Genomic DNA, 21,853 nt, shown 5'->3' on the forward strand with positions numbered 1-21,853 from the left:
CTTGGGAAAAGTGTGTTTAATCCAATAGCTTACTCTCATTCAGAATATTTTAAAGTGTAATTTTTGGGAACCGAACTATAAATAAATACATAAGTGATATTAAAAGAGATTCACTTCCAGGCATCTGTAAATGGCACATGTTAGGAAAGAATCCAGATTGCACTCAGAAAATTCTGTGTGTTGGCAAATTCTGAATTCCAGGAGTTATTTGCTGGTTTCCTGATAGCATCTACAGTAAGCTATTCTACATTATCTAGATAGACAGTCCTTCTTACTACATAGGGTAATATAGCAAAGAAAGTGTCATTAGACAGTTTTAATTTTAATTGTACTATTGTGAAACAACAAGCTGAATATAAAATTTACATGACTCCAAGGATGCTAATTCCTCCCACTTATCTACATGTTCATTCATTTATAGTGTTGTGTGTTTTTTTTATTTTAAATAATGAATTATTTCAAAAATATAGGAAATCACAGCAAATTATATCATAGCCATCTGTGCATTAAACACCAAGATGAAAAAGACATTGACATTCTGCCAAATGGCTTCAGCTCTCTTTTCTTTGTTTTAAAAGAAAGATAACATTACAGATTCAGCCAAATACCTCCCTCCCTGTCTCTTCCCTTTCCTCTCTAGAGATAATTAGTCCCGTATGGTTGAGATGTACGTCCTTCATGTTTTATACTTTTACTATACCCATGTTTTTGCCACCCCAAAATTATGTTTCTGTTGGTTTATAAAAACATAGGTCATGCATTTTAAAGACAATAGAGTACAAATGAGTTTATTCGTTTATTGTATTGTGGATCAGTTAGGCTGTTTCCATTTTATTTTTTTACCATCACCAATATTTTCGCAATGAATACTATTTGCAACAAGTATTTGTACATGTGAGATTTCTCTAGAGAACACTCTTACAGAGTAGTTGGGACTGCTGAGGAGTTAAGAATGTACATGTTTACCTTTCCTAGATACTGCCAACTCACTCTCCAAATGATTGTGCCAATTTATTCTCACATTAGCTAAGCATGAAGTTGCCTATTTCCACATAATATTTCCAAAATTCAGGTTTATCACATTTGTAAATTTCTATCAATTTGATAGATGTAATTTTATCTCACATTGATTTTAATCGGCATTTTTTTGGTCTTGTTCAAAATTCTAGTTTGCCTTTACCTTTTTACAGGTGTTTTTAATATATAAAGTTTATTTTAAATACAATGTATGTAAATCCACATACACGTATGTGTATATGTATATATTTAAAATATTTTGATAGCATTTTGTTAAATCTCATGCAGTTTTTAAAAATGTTTTCTCTAAATGAATGTCACAGTAAACTTAGACTATCATCGTCCAAGAACCATAACTCTCCATTCACTTAATGCAACGCCAACTGTTCACTGAGTGATAACTATGGGCCAGGGACTCATCATCAAACTATTTCTACTAATCAAGCATCGCTGTTCACATTTCACAGATGTGGAAACTGAGATATGTCGAGGGAAAATTACTCTCCGAAGAATACCCAACGGACTGCCAGAATTAGTATTTAAAACCAGATTAGTCTATCTTTTAAGCCCATTTATGATAAACCAAACAACCTCTCATAAGTATTAATAAAACTTACAGAGATGTGCCAGCTGCCTCCAGGGGAAGGGGATACAAAGCCTTGTGTGTAGGTGTGCACGTTTGTGTGCCTCGTTATGTGGGGAGGTGTAGGTGTGAGGAAAGAGTGTTTAAGACATGGTGCTATCACGACACTTGATTCAGGCAGTGCCACTTGTCACTGCCTTGCCGTCTTTCTCTCTGCTCATCCAGCAGCTTCTAATAAACACCTTATTTCCCTCCTCACTAACTTCCTATTTATTCAGTCCTTTCTGCTGAAAATGTCTATTGTGTTCAGGCAGATGAATGTCACAGCTTGCACACTGTTTTGTAAAACTAGGGACTATGAACAAGAATTTTACTTTGAATTGAAAAAGTAGTGGGAACAGGGAAGATAAGGAGGCTATGCAGAGGCAACAAAGAAACTAAATGTGTGTGAGAGTCTGTAAGTTTCTGAGAGAAGTGGAAATACTATGTGTGATATTGAACTTTTGTTGAATAAATAGTTAATAGTAAAATGCATCTACACATCTTTCAAAGGCAGAAACATCATCTTAAATAGGCTCTTATGCCAAGAGCCTATCCTAGTAGGTGCTGAGTAGTCACTTAATACACATTGGTTAAGCTGAAAGGGTTACACATTGGGGAACCATACATTTATGCTAATGGTGGATATTTTCACACATTTCCAAGTGAGTAGTATGGTCTTAGGAATGTGCTTTGTTTTATTCTTTAGCCATAATAAGTCATAGATAGATTTTACTTTTCTAAGATATCCTGGGTCCCTTTTCTCTTATATGGACGGATCAAGATCATTTCTTGATATCCGGACCTGAATTGTATACCTTTGGTGCATTTATCAACATGCCCATCTCACTGACTTACACACAGTAGGTCCACAGTATGTACATCATTAACAATAAGGATTTTTATCTCTGGAAAAATAGCATGCACACGTGTTTACAATTCACTGACTGTGGGCAGTTGGCCTAGCAAATAGGGCAGAACACAGAGCGCACAGCCAGAGATCAGGAGGTCCTAGAGGAATCCACATTATGTGGTCCCTCCCTAGTCTCAAGAGAAGAAAGATTAAGAACAACTAAGACCAGAGGTCTTCGCATGACTACTCATTTTTCTGGTCTCAGCTAAATGTCACCTTCTTTAGAAGCTGGCTGTCACGCGGGGGACCCTGTTCGCTGCGCCATTTGTCGTGCAGGGTCTCAGCTCCCGCTCCCCGCCCAAGAACGCAGGACACGGTAAGGCCAAAAAGGAACACCCATGGAGCCATAGATAGGGGAGTCAAACCAATATATTCTCGCTGGCGGCTGGGCTGGAGACACAGGAAGCAGGATCTACATAATCTGCCTAACAGCAGTCCGCGCTTGCCAGCCACCATCTTCTTGCTAGCCCCCATTCCTTCTCTGCTAGCATAGCCACAGCCGTTATATTAGTGGCCAATGGCCTACGGGTTACAGCTGACGGCCAACTAGCCACAGCTGCTGGCCATCTGATCACAGTTGATGGCCATTTACTACCCGAGCCAGCACCTTTCTATGTGAGGCCGAGAGCCTGGAAACTGTTTTTTGGGGTTTTGTCCCGACACTGGCCATGGCAACATTAATTAAAATAGGGCCCCTTTCCTGCTCCCTCTTCCCAGTTCCTCTCTTCAGACCTACTTAGAATTTATTAGAAATTGGTAGTCATTTCATTTAAGCGTGTTTTTAGTTGATTTCTGAATGTCTCATCATGAGATTGGGGACCAAGTCTTTTTCACACTTCCCAAACATGAGTAGAGACTCGATATTTATATAATGAATACATAACTCAGTGAGGCATCCTCTTTCCCCTTCCTTTTCTTTAACCTGTTATTCAGAGCAGAGATCAGTCATTCAACTTGCCAGGACTTCATTGTCATGCTTAGCACAAGCTCCCTAGGCTGCACGTCCCAGGATCCGTGGTTCAGAGAGTTATGGAGTCTCTCTGAGGTTGAAATGCTCGTTCCATGCAAAACCCTCCCGCGCTCTCTCTACTGCTCAGCAGCAGCTGAGAAGCAAGTCACTTGTGCAAACTCTGAAAGACTATTGATAAAAGAAAAAGGATGACATTTGCTTCTGGCAGTTTGACTCAAAGGCATATGCCTGAAAGTCAGAGAAGGATATCATGAGCCATGGGAAGTATGAGAGATCTCCAAAGAGAATATAGGAAAAGGCTAGTCACAGTGTAACAGAACTTTTCCACACACTTGGCAAGAAAAGGTAACTCAAAGACTGAAAAAAGAATGAGGATTTGGTGAGTGAGGCCAGGAGAGAGACTCTAGAAAACTGACTCTTATCTCTTATGTGTTATAACCTTAAGCCTTATCGGAGCTTCTGTGTGAGTTATACAGCCCAGTAGTAAATAGAACTCAGGCCGGGAATCATTGAAAACACTTGGAATAATAGATTCATGAAGGACTCAACCAGGATGTAGATGGATAAATCCGATCAAGCATATATCTGGTTTGACAAGAGACATATAAAATAGATGAATAAAATATTTCTAGGAAGGATATTGGTTGGAGGAAGGAAAGAAAATTGCCCTAAATACTGTTATAGTTCAGCTGAGATTTCACAGGGGGAAAATCACCTGAAAAATCAGCTGACTCCCAATCAGGGTTCTAATGCAGCCATTTATAGTGCTTCACGCTGCTTCATTGCCCAGGTAATTACTTTTCATCAACCTAAAATTCTCCAATACTTTCAGCTGGAAAAGCTAGTCTTTATTTCCCCGTGTTGGAAGTCAGTGGCAAAATGTTATTGACCCAGGGCGCTGTCATCTTTCACTTCAGTGCAGGCGCATATGTAAGAGAGTTCTGTACATTATTTATAGTTGTTTTCATGGACATTTAAAAGTGGTACTTAACCATATGGATAGATAAATGGGTGTATAGACTAAATGGATGGATAGATAAGAGGATGTGTTGTAAATAAGTAAATAAATGAGTGTTGTATACCAAGAATAACTTCATTTATTATATTCATTCAATGTATAATTCAACAAACATTGATAGTATTTTTTTTTACTTTAAATGGGCAATTTATCAATCAGGGTTTAACTACAAAACCAGAATCCCTTTGAGTGAGCTAGACTGAGGGGGTGATCATAAGTAGTTGGCTGTGCGATGATAGGAGTTGGATAAATGGTCTACATATGATTTTCTCTTTTACCGATGGTGGTTGGGTCTGAAGTCCATGTGTTAGAAAGTAAAGGTGGATGTGAAGTTCCACAGACAAAGGACAAACAGGAACCATGGGATGACCTAGAACCCATGATGATGAACTGGAAGAACCCTTATCAATTTCTCACTGCCTCCAGGCTTTCAGTTTTGAAGGTACAGGTTACTTACAGAAGACGGCACCCTTCCTCATGGATCTAAACATACAGCCGACCCAGAAGTTGGAGAAGCTGAAGAAGGCGACACAGTGGTAGCTGGAGACTGCACACCTGGGTACTGACCCACCAACAAGATGAGCCAGCAGATCTGTGACGATACATGTTCAGTTCAAGGGCACCTGAACCTACACCCACCTTCTGAACATAAAAATGCCTTTCAGAAGTTTCTCCAGTGGCTAGTTCCATCCCAAAGCCAACACTGAGAATTCTGGTAAATGAAATGATGACACTTAGAATGAAGCCGACGTGAGAGGGGGATTGGTAGGGCCTCAGAAATAACTCTTGGTGAATACGAGTCCATGACTCCTTTTCATCTCTGTCAGAAACATTTTCTTTTCTGTATTATGTGTGCCAATGAATACTTTTTGTGCTTAAGCCAGCTTAAACAAATGTCTTCTGCTTGAAACTTAAAGAGAACTGATCAGTACATACATCTCACGATAAGTTGGAGTTGCTAGGTGTGAATGTTTTAGGTTGGTGCAAAAGTAATTGCAGTTTAAAAGGTTAAAAAATTGTAAAACCCACAATTACCTTTGCACCAACCTAATAACTGAAGGAAGGTGATTCAGTTACAAAAAGCAGTGTCTAATGTATTTACATACTCAAAACAATGAACTAATGAGTGAATCTGAAGTTCAGAAATGAGAGACATCATGGTGTATACAATCGTATATGTGGAAAATACAAGGTAATTATTATTGACTTTCCCCCAGAAAATTCCATTTGCATGAAAAGAGCCTCAAAATGAGTTGGGTTTTATTGTGATTCCAAAACAGAATTGGCACATTTTTTTTCTGTCACTTGTTATCAACACAGCGAGTATAGAAATTTCCAAAGGTACAATAACTAAGCCATCTGTGTCCAGTTTATGAATTTGTTTTCTTTTAAATGCTTTGCAAAGTGCCTAGCCTCTCTCTGGACCAATAATTATAATAAATTAAGGTAAATTTAATCTCATCATATAATTCAGAAATTAAAGCTGATCCTCTGGTGCTATCAGTTCTTGGATTCCAGGATTCTATAGCGCTGGGGGGGGGGGGTGGAGGAGGAAGTCTCAGAGATCATTGAGTTCTTCGTTTATTTTTCTAAATTTTTTTTCCTCCACTCTTATATGCTGGAGTTTAGTCAGGATTCCTTATGTTTCATAATCAAACTGTCTGGACATACTCTAGCAGTGCCTGACCATTTGTGTTTCACTCTGGTAATTCATGAGGAAAAAAAAAAAGAATTGCTCTTAAAAGGCTTAACGGGTAAACAACTATTTTCACCACCCATACAAAGGGCTGCCCGTGCCCTGGTTCCAGTTTTGCTGACTAGGCAATGCATTTAATTATTTTGCAATCTTTAGAAAAGAGAAAGAAATAGGGAGAAAAGTGGAGAGATTTTAACAGAAGGTAAAAACTAACTGTCTGTTGTTGGAAATGCAGATGTGCAAGAGGAGACCAAGGCCAACTGTACCTTTCTCATAGAGCTGCAGAAAGACTGCCCTGCGCGGGAAGAAACTAAGGAAAAACACAAGTGTTTTCATTTATACCATGCATTTGTCATCTCACCATGAATTTTCTTATATGGTCGTTTAATTTTCTGTAACACATCAGTTAGATGGAAATGCTGAAGACTTGATTTACAGTGGCTTAAGAAAGTTGAAGCTTGTTTCCTTCTAAAACAAGAAGTCTGCAGTTAAAGGGCCAAGGGTATTTATTTAGAAGCACAATGTTTTCAGGACTGGCACGCCTGTGATTTCCGTGACATTTTTCTCATTACTTGTACATTAAGGTGGCAAGATGGCGGCTGCAACTTCAAAACTAATTTTCATGTCAGGAAATAACAAAGGGGGTGAAGGGGAAACTATACCAAATGCATTCATTTACATGGATCCTCAAAAGCAAGTATCTTCCCAGCATATCCAGCATATTGTCCTTATATCTCAATGGAGAAATTATATCACATGGTTACCCATATGGCATAGGAGACAGGGGTACTCCTGAGAGGAAAAAGGCTGGGCAACCAATAGTTTTGGCTATATTTGCCGGATGGTTACGAGTTCCTTTAAAGGAGAGACTAAGTGCTATATATCTTTCACATTACATTTTCACTTTAAAGTTTTTTCATATTCTTCCCTTCTCTGACTGTAATTGTGAGGCATTGGCCTGTGGCACATGATGACTCATTTAAATTAGAAATGAATCAGCATTAGAATAAAGGCTCTCACACTAGTTGAGTTAATGTTTTAAATAGACAGTCGGGTTACTATAGACATGGCCCAGTACATGATTAGTCAAGTAAGCTGGGAAAACTAAAAGAAACAAATAAAACAACAACAACAATAGAAGGTGCAGATCTAGGCAAAACTTGCAGAACAAATATCTCATCAGCATCCAACCAGACAAAATAAATACTACCTTATAAAGAAAAAGAAATCTAGTTGTATTAATGATCTTAAAGACAATGAAAGAATGCTACGGGATTTTTTAGGGATTCAGAAGGGCAGAGTTCTAGAGATGCTCTTTTTTTGGACACTGTTAAAATAAAAATATAAGCTTAAGTATATGTGTTTGAAGCATAAAAGAGCTACCACTAGAATCAAAATGTTCTATATATTATCCACGTTAAGAGAAGAAATAAGAACAAAAACTTAAATAGTAGTTAAAAAGACAGTAAACTTTTAAAAAAACATAGAAACAAAAAGCAAAACATAGATCGGACTTGAACTTCCAATTCCAGTTAGCTGTTTCTGTCAAGAACATCTCGTCATCTTGGATAAAATAGAATGAAAAAAAAAAGAATCTATGTGCATGAGAGCTGTGAAGCTATCAGCACTTGAGGGTGCAAGGGAAAAGAAAGGCAGAGAGACTGAAGCAGTATTCTTTAAGCCACTTTTCAGGCTCCTTTCTAATTCTTAGAGAAAGAAGACGACACACTAGACAGAGGGTCACTAACAGGCTAATATTTACTCGTGTTACAAAACAGGAGAGACGATGTTTGAGGAGTTGAGGCCACAAAGGAAGGTAGGATGTGAGAGGCCAAGATTACAGAGGAAAGAGAGGTACATAGAAACCAACCTGACAGTGGTTCTCCTTCATGAGGCATTTGCTGAATTTCCAGCTGTGCAGGGTGGAAGTTAAGAGGCTAAACCGAAAGCCACAGGAATGTAGAGCTGAGTTTTTGGCCATCCCATTGTACTGAGGCGACAATATTGGAGTCCAGGGCCTGCCAAGAATAGAGACCCTAAACATCCTAGTCTCTCAGTTGGGACCCTAGCAGAGCTACATCTTAGGAGCACATGTGCAGCTAAAGTAGACTGAGAATTTGAGAATCTCAACCCAGCCACAATCAGTGCCTGATTGGAATAAGGTGGTGTGTTTCCATTTATGTCTAGAGCAGAGTTTGGTAAACCCACTCTGGGCAAATACTCAGTGTCAAGAATTCAATAAAAAATTAACAAGCACACTAAGATTAGATAGATAGGTGATAGATGATGATGATAGATGATAGATAGAGAGATTATATTTCTATATGTAGATATATGATATATATATGATATATATGTATATATACATATATATCATATATATATATATATATATATATATATATATATATATATATATATACCCTATAACCTACCCATTCCATTCATGTCTTTTACATTGAAAGAGATATGTGATAATGTATATATAAGTGTTATTTATAATAAACCCAAGCTGGAAAAAAAAATCAAATGACCATCAACTGGCTGTAGAATATATAATACATTTTGTAACCGTCAGAAGATTAAACAGTATACAGCAATTATACTACAAACTTGCTTCAGGCAATACCCTGGAATATTTTCACAAAATGAGATGACTAAAAGAAGCCAAGTACAAAAATTATTTGTGAAGACTCTATAGGATTTCTTTTTTATAAATTTCAAAAACAGTGAAACTAACTGCAATGGACTGAAAGTTTGTGTCCCCCCCAAATTCCTATGCTGAAATCCTAACCCCTAATGTGATTCTATTAAGAGGTGGGCCCTTTGGGGGTGATTAGGTCATAGGGTGGAACCTTCAAGAATGGGGCCTCAGACAGCTTATTCACCCTCCTCTGCCATGTGAGGACAGCTATGAATCGGGAACTGGATCTTCACCAGTCACAGAATCCATGGCCTCTTTGACCTTGGATTTTTCCAGCCTCCAGAAGTGTGAGAAATAAATTTGTGTTGTTTATAGGCCACGCAGTCTGGGTATTGTATTATAGCAGACACTAATTTATGGTTATACTAGTCTGAATGGTGACTGAGGTGGGGCATGAGAAGGGTTCTATTAAATTCCGTATCTTAATTTGGGTAGTAGTTATATGGACATATTCACTTTGAAATATGTCATTGAGTTTTACAGTTACGATTTGTAAAATTTGCTATATTTTTTCATTAACAGTTTACAAAAAAACACACAAATTATCAAAATAAATGAAAACAGGTTGAGTCCTTAGAATGAAGGCCAACATTGAGATTGGTTTCAAAAATTCAATTTACAACAACAAGTGCTGGTGAGGATGTGGAGAAAAAGGAACCCTCGTGCACTGCTGGTGGGAATGCAGATTGGTGCAGCCACTATTGAAAACAGTATGGAGATTCCTCAAAAAAATAAAAGTAGAACTACCTTATGACCCAGCAATTCCACTCCTGGATATTTATCCAAAGAAATCCAAAGCACTAATTCGAAAAGAGATATGCACCCCTATGTTTAGTGCAGCTCTATTGACAATAGCCAGACATGGAAACAACCAAAATGCCCAGCAACGGATGACTGAATAAAGAAATTGTGATACATTTATACAATGCAGTATTACTCTGCTATAAAAGAAGAATGAAATCTTACCATTTGCAACAACATGGATGGACCTAGAGGATATTATACTAAGTAAAATACGCCAGAATGAGAAAGACAAATATCATATGATCTCACTTATATGTGGAATCTAAGGACAGAATAAATGAGCAAACAAAACATAAATAGACTCAAGAAAACAGAAAAAACTTATGGTTGCTATATGGGAAGGAGTTGGGAGGTGGGTGAGAGTGTGAAGTGATTGGAGAGTACAAATTGGTAGTCACAAAATAGTCATGGCGATGTGAAATACAGTAGGGATAATATAATCAACTGTTGTATAGATTATGTAGGGTGTCAGCTGGGCACTGGACTTACCAGGGGGATCATTTCATACACTGTGTAGATGCCTGACCATTGCACTGTACACCTGCAGCTGATGTAGAATAATATTGAATGTCAACTATAATTATACACACATACACAGAGTGCCAAAAAATGTATATACATTGCATTATTTTTATTTGAATACACAGTTTAAGAAAGGAAAAAACTGTATTAAAATTGTAATACTCAATATATGCTGATAACAAAAGATGATTACAAGTCATGTGTATACATTTTTTGGCACCCCTGAGATATATGTGTGTGTGTGTATATATATATATATATATATATATATATATATATATATATATATATTGTCACAGGATGTAAAGTACAGTAAAGGGAATATAGTCAATGGTATTGTAATAACTATGTATGATGCAGATGGATAGTAGACTTGGGGGAGATTATCACTTTGTAAAGGGTGCAAATGTCTAATCACTATGTTGTTTAGTACACCTAAAACTATAAAAAAAATGTTTAGTTCAATTTACAACTTTTGTAAGAATTATACCCAAATCAAAATAACAAAGAACGATACTAATACAAAGATGTGCAAATAGTGGGGAAATGCCTATATGTAGGCGGTTTATATATACAGCAGAGACAGTGATCTTAATATCGAAAGTAAAATCATGCAAAAAGCATTAACTCTGAAAAGGACATTATTTAATATAAGAATTCACAATGAAGATACTGTCATGGACCTGTGTTCTGATTTCACTAATTCTAAAGTACATAAGAAAAAACTTAGAAATACAACCAGCAAGATGAAAAAGAATAATAGTCTTTGTGGGAGACTGACATATATTATGCTTTTTTTACAGCTTAATTAGAACAAAATAATGGATATTGTATTAGAATAATACAATTAGTATACTAACTCAAATAGGTATCAAAAGGTATCCCTTATATAGAACAAACATTGACTAACATTGTTGCAATACATTTACAATCAAAAGATTACAGTTATCATAAATTCTCTATTCACAACGTTACAAAACCAGAAATTTATTAGAATATGATAAAGAAAACTAATCTAATCACTTGGAAATAAAAACAAATATCTCTGCTAAATAATCGTTAGATCCAAGGCTTAATCAAAGCTCTGAGGACAAGTTATTAAAATTAACTACAATAAGATTTTCTGTATCATAGTAATCTCATTGTAGCTATTTAGTCACTTATGGGTGTGGTTGAGACATTAAAAAGAACAAAATTCATTTACTTAATCATATTTTTCATTAAATCTGAGATAATGAAACTAAATGAAATAAATATTCAACTCCAGAAATTAGAAAAGTTACAGCAAAATGAACCTATCAAATTAATAAGTATTAAATTAGAAAACAGAAAAAATTTTAAATGCGTCTGAAAACTTTTAAAATTAAAAACCAATAATATGCAAACATATCAAGTCTAGTAATGAAAGACAAGAAAAAAACAAATGAATGCCAAAAGGCATAAAACTCAGTTATCTAAGAGACTGACTGGTATGCTGCTTTTACTCAGAATGAAGAATTGTAAAGAGTTCCTCTTTACTTACTCCATCTGATCAAACTGTACTGTATATAGTGATTTTTTTTTTTTTTACATTACTAGATCACCCCTTTCTAATTTACAGGGCTGCCTCAGTTTTTCCCTATTGCTATTTAAATAATTTCATCAAAGACAACTTTCTTTGGTTGCTGTTGTTGCCTTTAAAAAAAAAAAAAACATTTTAAGGCCATTTACCTTTTTTCTTTGTTAGTTTCCAAAGGAAGGCAAAAACACAAGGAGCAATAACAATGTAAAGTGAACATATTATTTATTATTAGAGTTGCTTTATTATTAGCCAAGTACATACCTTGTACAATACAGGGCTCTCTAAGATGTATCTGGAGTATTAGTTTAGTGGCCAAGTTCTTGGCTCAAAGGTCCCTGTCTTACCGCTGAACATATCCTGGAGAGCAAGGGCCCTAGAACCTCATGAGAGAAGGACAAAAGAAAACTGCAAGCAAGCAAATGTATCCAACTCTTGGGCCCTGAGCAGAACCACTGAAAGAGGATGCAGCACCTGTATGTGTATATGTATGGGGTCTGACAATGAAGTTTACAAACTTGCTGCAAAGATGTTGCTAACCTTTTTTGACATCAGAGGGATTATTCATTATGAATTTGTACCAACTGAACAAACAGTTAACCAAGTTTACTATTTGAAACTGCGTGAAAAAGCTAGATGACCTGAACTTTGCACCAACAATTCATGGCCCTTGCATCACAACAATGCACCAGCTCATAGAGCACTGTCTGTGAGGGAGTTTTTAGCCAGTAAACAAATAACTCTATTGGAACACTCTCCCTATTCACCTGATCTGGCCCCCAGTCACTTATTTATTTACCCAAAGATAAAGGAAATACTGATAGGAAGACATTTTGATGACATTCAAGACATCAAGGGTAATATGACAACTATGACGGCCATTCCAGAAAAAGAGTCCAAAATTGCTTTGAAGGGTGGATTAGGCACCAGCATCCGTGCACAGCTTCCCAGGGGGAGTACTTTGAAGGTGGCTGTAGTGATATTCAGCAATGAGGTATGTAGCACTTTTTCTAGGATGAGTTTGTGAACTTAATCATTAGACCTTGCTGTATACATATATATCCTTTTAACACACATTGACCTTGGCTATTAGTAAACAGAGGTTTACTAGTATCCTGGCATCTGAACAACCTGACAAGTAAGCAACTATACCTGGAAAGGTAGATTTAGAAAGGAAGAACACTGATTCCAGCCATACAATTATTTTCCCCCAGATCAGCATGGCCTGCGACAGGAAAAATTACAAAAGGCTGAGTAATAAATGCAGAACTTGCCTCAGTGTCAAGGGACTCCAAGAGCAAGCATGAAACCCTGGTCCTGGCTTGGTTACAAATATGGCTGTGGATTTTCATTTGCTCCTCCTGATAATTTATAGGATGAGCAATCACCCTGATGTGGCAAACATACGTAAATGGTTCCTAATGATTGCTTAAGTATAATAACAAATATTCTGCTATGAAAGCACAGCATAAAAGCAAATTTCCTCAGAAGAGAGAGTGCAGGGAGAACAAATTTTTCTGAGCATGATACAGAGTAGTAGGTTGAGTCCACAGTATTTTTATATATAACTATAAAAGACAATTAGTTTTCAGTAAACGAAAAGGTATCTACAAACGAAATTATTTGGAAAATAGTTCATCAACCGAAGCCTAAAGGAATTGAAGGGAAAATAACTGTTGTAAAGGATTTAGAAACATTTTTTTTTTCTGCCTCCAATTAGAAAAACAACATATTTAACCCTTGGTCTTTACTGTTGGGTGAGATCTTTCCTTTTCTTTGTACTTTTATTCCCCTAAGATTTTCTGCGACACTGAGTGCTGAAATTATAAAGATGAATGAAAACTCTGAAGTCTGTCAGAGACAGAGCTTATAAGCATGTGTAATTCATCTTGTGGTTTCTTCTACTGAGACTTTACTGCAGCAATTTAAAAATATCAGTGAGAATTCTGTCATGTGGAGTCATCAACCAGAAATAACTTTGCATCAAATCCCCAAATGGTCTTTCTGATTGGCAGGCATGCACAGGCTGAAAAGTTGCATTTCCTCATTCTTAGACTTGCTCTTGCCCTTTATAGAAAGACGGCAGCAGTTCTAACTAAAACACTTGAAAGTAATAGATCTTAATGTGGATTCAATTCCACATCGGTGGCAGTTCCCTGAACTGTAGATAACAGGTAAGTTATAAAGAACTTCCTGGCTGTTTACTGTAGCACGTCTTAGACTATAAAATCTAAGGACTAAGTGAAACTTTAGGAACTATCCCATTGATGGTTATTTTTCTCATTTTGAAAAAAAGAAAACTAAGATTTAAGATATTTAGATGTCTGGACAAAAGTCACAAAGCTAAATGGAATCTTCAGAATTCTTGACTCACAAAAGTTATCTATTGCATCGATGGTTTTATCATGCTTAACATAATCATTTTATTAATGACAAAACTTCCAGTGTCCCCACTCAGAATTCCTCCCTTCGCTCTATTTGGTTCAATACTTTGAGCCTACTAACAGACGAAATATGCAGGTGACATAAAATTCTCTGTCACCAAAGGTTGTCCTGGATCCAGAACAACCTGTGCCTCAGTTGTAGTGATTTTGTCCCTAAAGTTTCAGGTCACAGGGGAAATTTACATCATTGTGTTCTGTATTCTGAAACTTGTCAAGTTATCTTGATTTTATCTTTCTTTTTTTTTTTTTTCCCATCCATTCCAAAGCTGCCAAAAGTCTCAGGCACAGGCAATGGTTCTTTGGGCTCAGTTGCACACATCGGCTTCTTCCCTTCTGAAAACCAGTCTTTTCTGTGCAACACACCTTCATCTTGTTACAAAATTGGGCACATGAATCTGACCCTGCCCAGGAAACAATCGGCATGCTGGTGATTGCTTTGAAAACGCATTATATGAGCACAGGATCTCATTAGAACCCCTTTCTTGGGAGCTGAGGGCTTCTGCCCCATCCAGGTGTTCACCGTGGAATTCATTATGTGTTCAGAAGCACTGCTTCTCTGCACCATCCAACAGCCTGAGGAGAGAAAATCTTTTGACCTTTGTAATTGCTACAATATTATGAGCATTCTTCCTTCATAGGAACAGAGCAGTAAATATTGCAGAGCTGTACATTTTTTCCCCCTAAAATGCAATTAAAATAAAGGGAGAAAATGCCTCTGAAGACATTTCAGTGGTGCCATGCCGTCCACCCTCTGGGAAGGGCATTCGTGGGGGGTTGAGCAGTTGGTGGCAAGACTCAGGGTCCATTTGGGATCATTTCCAGCAACTGGCTTGAGGCCTCGGATTGCAGAATTAGCTCATCCAGGGCTTCATCTCCTGGTTTCAGACTCATTAAGAATGTCTTGTCAGGATGGGTATGTGATCAGTTTCTGGACTGCAAACTAAGCCCAATAATTTGCTGAACTCGCTTAAAAAGTTAATTACCAAATCTGGTGCATGTGGTGCAAAAAAAGGACAGAAACTACAAATTAATGTGCAGACAAGCAATTTAAAAAAAAAATTAACTTCAAAGATACAAATATTCTATTGCTACTACTTGGGCCTGAGCACAATCTCAATTCACTTCCGAGTTCCTGTTTCTTTTCTACTTGCCAACCTGTGTCCTTTATCTGTTCTCATAAAGGTGTGTGGCGGGATGCACTCTGAAACTTGTCAGGTACTTGAACATATCAAACACACTGCACACGGCAGGAGTGGCTTTTCCAGACACATTAAACACATCCACATTCAAGCTAAACATGATGTGGATTTTTGTAGAAATACATTTTGGGTTGCAGTTTACAAGTGTTCCTGAATGGCCACTACTTTTATGAAGGAAATTCCTTGGTGCTTTTCAGACTTTTTTTTTTTTTTTTTTCAAACTGGTGATATATTACAAAGAAATCGCTGTAGGAGCCACAGCAGTCCAAGTCATGTGTCTGTGCCTGGCACGTTGGGAGCTGTGACAGGCGACAATGAGACTCTGGGTGTAGTTATTCTGCACTGGGGGCCATTGAGAAGGACGGCTGAACCATCCCCCTCCCACTCTGTTCTCTTTTGCCCCAGGTTTGGTGGAGTAGAGTGAAGTAGACTCTGATCTGCTCTTTGCTTCCATCCCCTTCATCCTCATGAGTTGAACATATATATGGTTCCTTTTAACCAGATATGTTTGAACAATTCTAGCTTCCCTGGGCCAGGTTTAAATATGCCCAAGAAAACAGAGTTGAGCAAGAGCATACATTGTGTAAAAGTGGAGGCCTAGCTTCCCATTCTGGATCCCTATGATGGCTGGCAAGATTGACAGGCATCTAGTCCTTGTTGGAATAAGGGGGAAAAGCAAAGCAGAGGAAATGTGATCTGTTCACTTACAAGTTTGCAATCTGTTTAAAGCGACAATGCTCAAAGACTTGCATGTAAATGCGGTAATAACGTCACAGAGGTACATGCAAAGTGCTTCCATCACTAAGATGTAAGGCCTGCAGGACACGGAAGTGTTTTGATAAATATTGAAGAAACAGCCTGAGGGGTGTCACGCTCTGAATCTGCTTCACACAGATGGTTTTCTAAAAAGCGACCCTGTTTCTTATTTCTTCAGCCAAAAAGAATTAGCATTTCCAGAGTGCTTACTGGAGGTCAGGTGCCATGTGGTGTACTCTAAGTATAGTTACAGCAAATGTAAAGATGTAGAAATGGAGGTTCAGGAAATATAGGTCACTTCTCAAATGCATAGTACAAGCAAAACAAGTCTTCAAATCTAATTGTGTCTTAAGCCAAACACACCTTAAACACCAGTAATCCATCCATACCACCATGCTATACAGCCAGAGAACAGGAGAAATAAAATGATGTCTTCTCTGGTAGGAAGGAAAACTGTATACATTTCGTCTTCCTCGCCCCTAATTCTTCAAGTGCTTTGTTAATTTCTTAGGTGCTTTTTTATCAATGCTTCACAATGGCTTTAATGTGCTTTATTAAAAATTAGGGGGGAAAGGAAAGCCTGGAAAATCCACATAGCCAGTCAACACCGTTTCCTCCCCTGTCCTCCAGTTTATCCTGGAAATCCTTTGCAGTTGGCTGATGGTTAGAACATCAACAAAATAACTCTTTCTCTTTCCTCATTAAACTTAAAGGGAATAAATTCAACTGATGCACTGCATCCTTGTTGACTGGTGACTCATTACAGAGGCTAATAGGAGAAAATACATTCTCCTATACTGATCATTGGAGCTCAGAAAATTTGAGGAGAGCCACCTGCTGAGTGAGTATCCATTTTTGCTTCTGACTTTGTATGTATTAGTTTGGTCAATTTCCCCAAGCTGGCCTTATTAGGAAAATTTTATTAAAACAGATGGAAATGAGACTTAAAGTTAGTAGAGAAAAACAAAAGGGGTATCTGAACCACTCACATAATCTTTACCCTGGGCCAGATGTGCTGACCACTCGATAGAGGTCTGTGGCAGAGACTGCAACGAATGCATTCTTCAAAACCTGAGGCTTTTCCTTCTTGCACACACACAGTAAGACTATATTTCCCAGCCTCCCCTGCAACCAGCTGCCATCTTCCATATTCTGTTTGAGAGAAACAGGTATGCTACTTTCAAATCCCAGAAATAAAGATCCCCCACATGCACATGTATAATTCCTCTCTCTCTCTTTTGAATAAGTCATTTTGCAAAATTAAAGTATGAATAACACCTAGAGTATGACAGGGACAGCTTCACGCCCAGTGGGAGGATAGGCTTATAGAAGACAATTTCAATACTGTGTGATAAGTACAATAGAGGTACACATAGATATCATTGAAATTTGGGGAGACCACAGAAAGATTATTTTGGGAAATGACAATACAGCTGAATTTTAAAAGACAAGAAGGTTTTGGATAAGCATAAGCTAGAAGCAGACAATCGGAAGACAGCAGACTAGGCATATTTCTCTACACTCTCGTTCTGCTCCAAACCCTTTACGTGTCAGAAAAATATGCACAAATTTCTCATAATTGTTATTTAGAATAAATTTATTAAAAGGCTGAAAATATGAAAAGTACCTCAATCAGATCAAGATGGGGAATTCCTAGAAGATTAAAAAAAAAAAGCACATGATATCAGATCTACAGGGAAACAAATTAGAAAATTACAGCCCAAACACATGCAGAAAAGAAAAATTGTTGAGGTAGAGACAGTGAGTGGAGCAGAGTGTGCTTTGAGCTGCAAGTAAAGGAAGATAAAAAAAAAAGTCATATAGTCAGTTCACCTATAACAAAGTCTGGATATGAGCCATTCCAGCTCCCCCAAAATGAAGATCCTGGTAATAGGAAATAAAGGGTACAATCTGATGTGCCAGGCATCAGGAACTTGGATTAGAGTCAAGCAGCATAATGAGCTGAAAATGGCCTACAATAATTGTCAGGAGGATTGTTATTAGAACTGGTTTGAAATATAGAACTACATTAAAATAATGAGTTCCATGTATCCTTTTCATCTTCCCAGACTATGCTTCACAGTGGTCATTGCTTATGTTGGAACCAAATAAAGTAGTGAATGTGAGTTATTGGGCTGGTAGAGCAGAGCCTTAGATGTCTTCCTAACCCAAAAAGAAGTACAGAGACTCTGAAGCCCAGATTATAAATTATCTGCAAAGTCCAAACATCAGCATATCCTTCCACTACTAAAATATCCAAAGGCAAGCTCCTATAGTCAGAACTTTAACTCACAAGAAGGTAATCAGAGATTCTCATTAAAAAAAGTGTACATATATATATACATATATATATATATATATATATATACATACATATACACATATACATACACATATACATATACATATACACATACATCTTCTTGGAAGAGAGGCACCAAACTAAACCCAATAAACTGAAAACCAAACTGAAAAGTGCAAGCATAGGATAAGCACAAAATAAACAAATTTCATATCTTCAGAGAACTTCAATTATTGTATTCAGAAAACAGGAACAGTCTGCTGAAAAAAACACAATTAGAGATCTTGAAAAGTTTTAAAAAGTAATAGTAATGTCAATTTTTCCTGCAAAGACAAATTAAAAATAAGAGGCTCAATTTCCTCTGTTGAAAATAAGGGCATAGACTTCCCTCCTTCCTTTTCTTAGAACATTTACTTTGAAAAATTGTAATTCCAAGTTCTTTCTCTGTCTCTTTGAAATGCGTGTAAATCTTTTTAAAGGCTAAGTAAGCTTTTTGCCAGCTTTACAACCCAGAAATGTCTTTATCAAAGACCTGAGAGGCACGTCTTTGAAATTTAATCATACAAAATGTTTGTGTACCAGGGTAAAGAGTCTGTGGGAGGGTAAAACACCTAATTTAGGTGGATCTACCCTCACCAATTTGTAAAACTTGCTCCTGTCATAAAAATATGAGAAGTTTTTTGTTTGTTTGTTTGTTTTTTCCCCATTAGTTTAAAGCCAATTAGCTAATGCAGCTGTTCACTTCAACTACCAAGTGAATTTAGGATGACTTATATGTGATGAATTGTCCTGTTAAGTCCTCTTACTTGAGGACTAGTTATTGTTCAATTTGAGAACTGTATATAACGGGTTGTATCTGCTAGGCTATATGAAAGGGTAAAATTTCCTTCTGTCTTTGCAAACTCTTAGAAAACTGCCTGCACATCACATTCTTGTTTAATGCTTATTAAATAACAAAACCATCTTCTTTCTCTTCTACTTTTGTAGAGTGTTTTTAATGGGTGGTAGGAAGTTTTGTTTTTAATCAAGGGACAAAGTTTTGTTCCAAGGGACAAATTATAGAGTTGGAAGAACGAGACAAGAAATCCCACTTGGAAGGTAGCATATTAAACCAATACATGACAAAAAGTTAAGTGACATAAAGGATAAATCCAGAAGTTCTATTATGTGTTTAACAGAATTTCTAGAAGAAAACTTATATAATTGAGGCAAGATATAATAAAGTAAAAAGGACAAACTTTTCAACATTGTAGGAAACACATAAGCCTTTAAATTGAAAATAAGCAAACAAAATGAACCAAAACTGAGTTTCAAAGAAAATAAATAGAAAAATAAACAAACAAAAAAGATGACACTTCAATATATAGAAGTGAAATTTTAGAACTTCAATAAAATGATAAAACTCAAAATGTGTTCAGAGAAAGATGTGCATTCAAGTTAAAAACATTAAAAAAAATCATTATCAACAGAAACTAATTTTTATGACTTATCTAGAGGACAGGGCAAAATTGTCATTGCTGAATATCTGCTCTTCTTACAGTCCTTGGAAAGACCTCCCTCCCCGATGAAGCCCCAAGGTGATTTACCTCATCCTTAGCTCAGAATGATATATACAGAGGGTGCCAAAAATGTATACACAATTTAAGAAAGGAAAACTGCATTAAAATTGTAATACTCAATATATACCGATAACAAAAGAAGAATGCAAGTCACATTTGACTTCTGCAATTACAAGAGGTGCTCAAAGTGGTTCCCATCAGCGTCCAGGCTCTTCTGATTATGGCAAACTACTGCTTGAGCAACGTTGACCAAAGTGTCCACTTATATACATTTTTTGGCACCCCTGGTATATCTCATTTTCCTTTTTGTCCTGGAACATCTCATGTATGTATGATCTCTGACTCTCTCTATATGTGGGGTTCCCATGTGTACAAATTTAATTATCTTTTCTCTTGTTAATCTCTGTCATGTTGATTTGATTATTAGACCAGCTGGAAGGGCCTAGTAGGGTAGAGGAAAGTTTCTTCCTCACCCACAGAGTCACCCTATGCCTAAGAGCGAGGAAGAAGTTTCCATTCCCACTTGCATAAACCCTTCCTTAGATATATAACGGATTTTGCCTTATCTAAGAAAAAAAAAAATTATGTTCCCAAATGATGACTTCCTTGAATGCCATGCCTGTGCACCCAATATATCAATTATATTATGGATACAAAGATACCTCTATTCATTCTCCTTAGAATAAGACCCAGGCTCTGTAAATCCCAGGGTCTACAACAGAAGAGATTCAGTTCTCTCATCTTGAAAGGCATCCATCTAGGGAGGAGAAGGATTCCGAGTCATTTTTCCAGACTACCTTCACCCTCTGCAAGTCAGCTGGGTCAACAATTTAAGTTACAGGGCCCTTAGAGCATTATCTTTTCTTTGATCCTATCAATGCCATGTGGATAGATTTGAAGGTACGCCTATTCTTCAGAAGGCTTGATCTCTAGTTTAAGAATATGAGTTAAGTAGGGATTTTATAGGAATTTTTTGGCTTTAGAAAATAAAACATAAGAGACCCCCTGCCTCTTACAGTTTTCTGTAAATCCCCATCTCTAATTGTTTCTCTCTTCAAAGCAAATTCCTATACGTTTCATAATGGATTAGTGAAGTCTCCAACAGGCATGTGTCTAATAACCCTCCACCATCCAGGAGCAGTTCAGAATGAAGTGATTAGCAGTCTTTGTTGTCAGGTTGTCTCCAACAGATGACAATTTATATCAATTCACTGTATGTCAAGAATCAGAGGGTGTGCCAAGGTGAAAATGCAATTCCACAGTCCCCAAAGGTGGATGAAATTTCCTGCGCCACATGTGACTTGAATGTGTTTGCAGCTTACAGAGAGGGTTCTGCCCTTTAAAGACAGACAGACTCTTACACCACCAGCCACCAGCTAGCTGCTAGAGCAACACTGCATTTGCCCAAAGCTCTTTGTTGTGACTGCTCAGAGGTTTCCTCACTTGTTCCCTACCTGCTCTCTCTCCCATCCAATCTTTGCCAACTCAAAGCTCCAGGCTCTACTCCAGTCTTGACATTCTCCTGGCCTTCTGGGTTTTTAGTTTACTTAGCATCTGATGAGCAACTTCCCCTATCAAACTCCAGCTTAAACTTGGCCCAGCCTGGTCCTCCTACCCAACTTAACTGTGACACAATCAGAGGCCAAACCCTGGCTCCAGCACTTTGTGTAGAGTCTTGGCCACACTTCCTGACTCCCCTTTGATGGACTGCAGGGTCATTCTTAATATATGCAAAAACAAGCAAAACAAAACAATGTGGCACAACATAG

Source organism: Rhinolophus hipposideros (genome assembly GCF_964194185.1).
Source record: "Rhinolophus hipposideros genome assembly, chromosome: 12".
Taxonomy (NCBI): Eukaryota; Metazoa; Chordata; class Mammalia; order Chiroptera; family Rhinolophidae; genus Rhinolophus; species Rhinolophus hipposideros.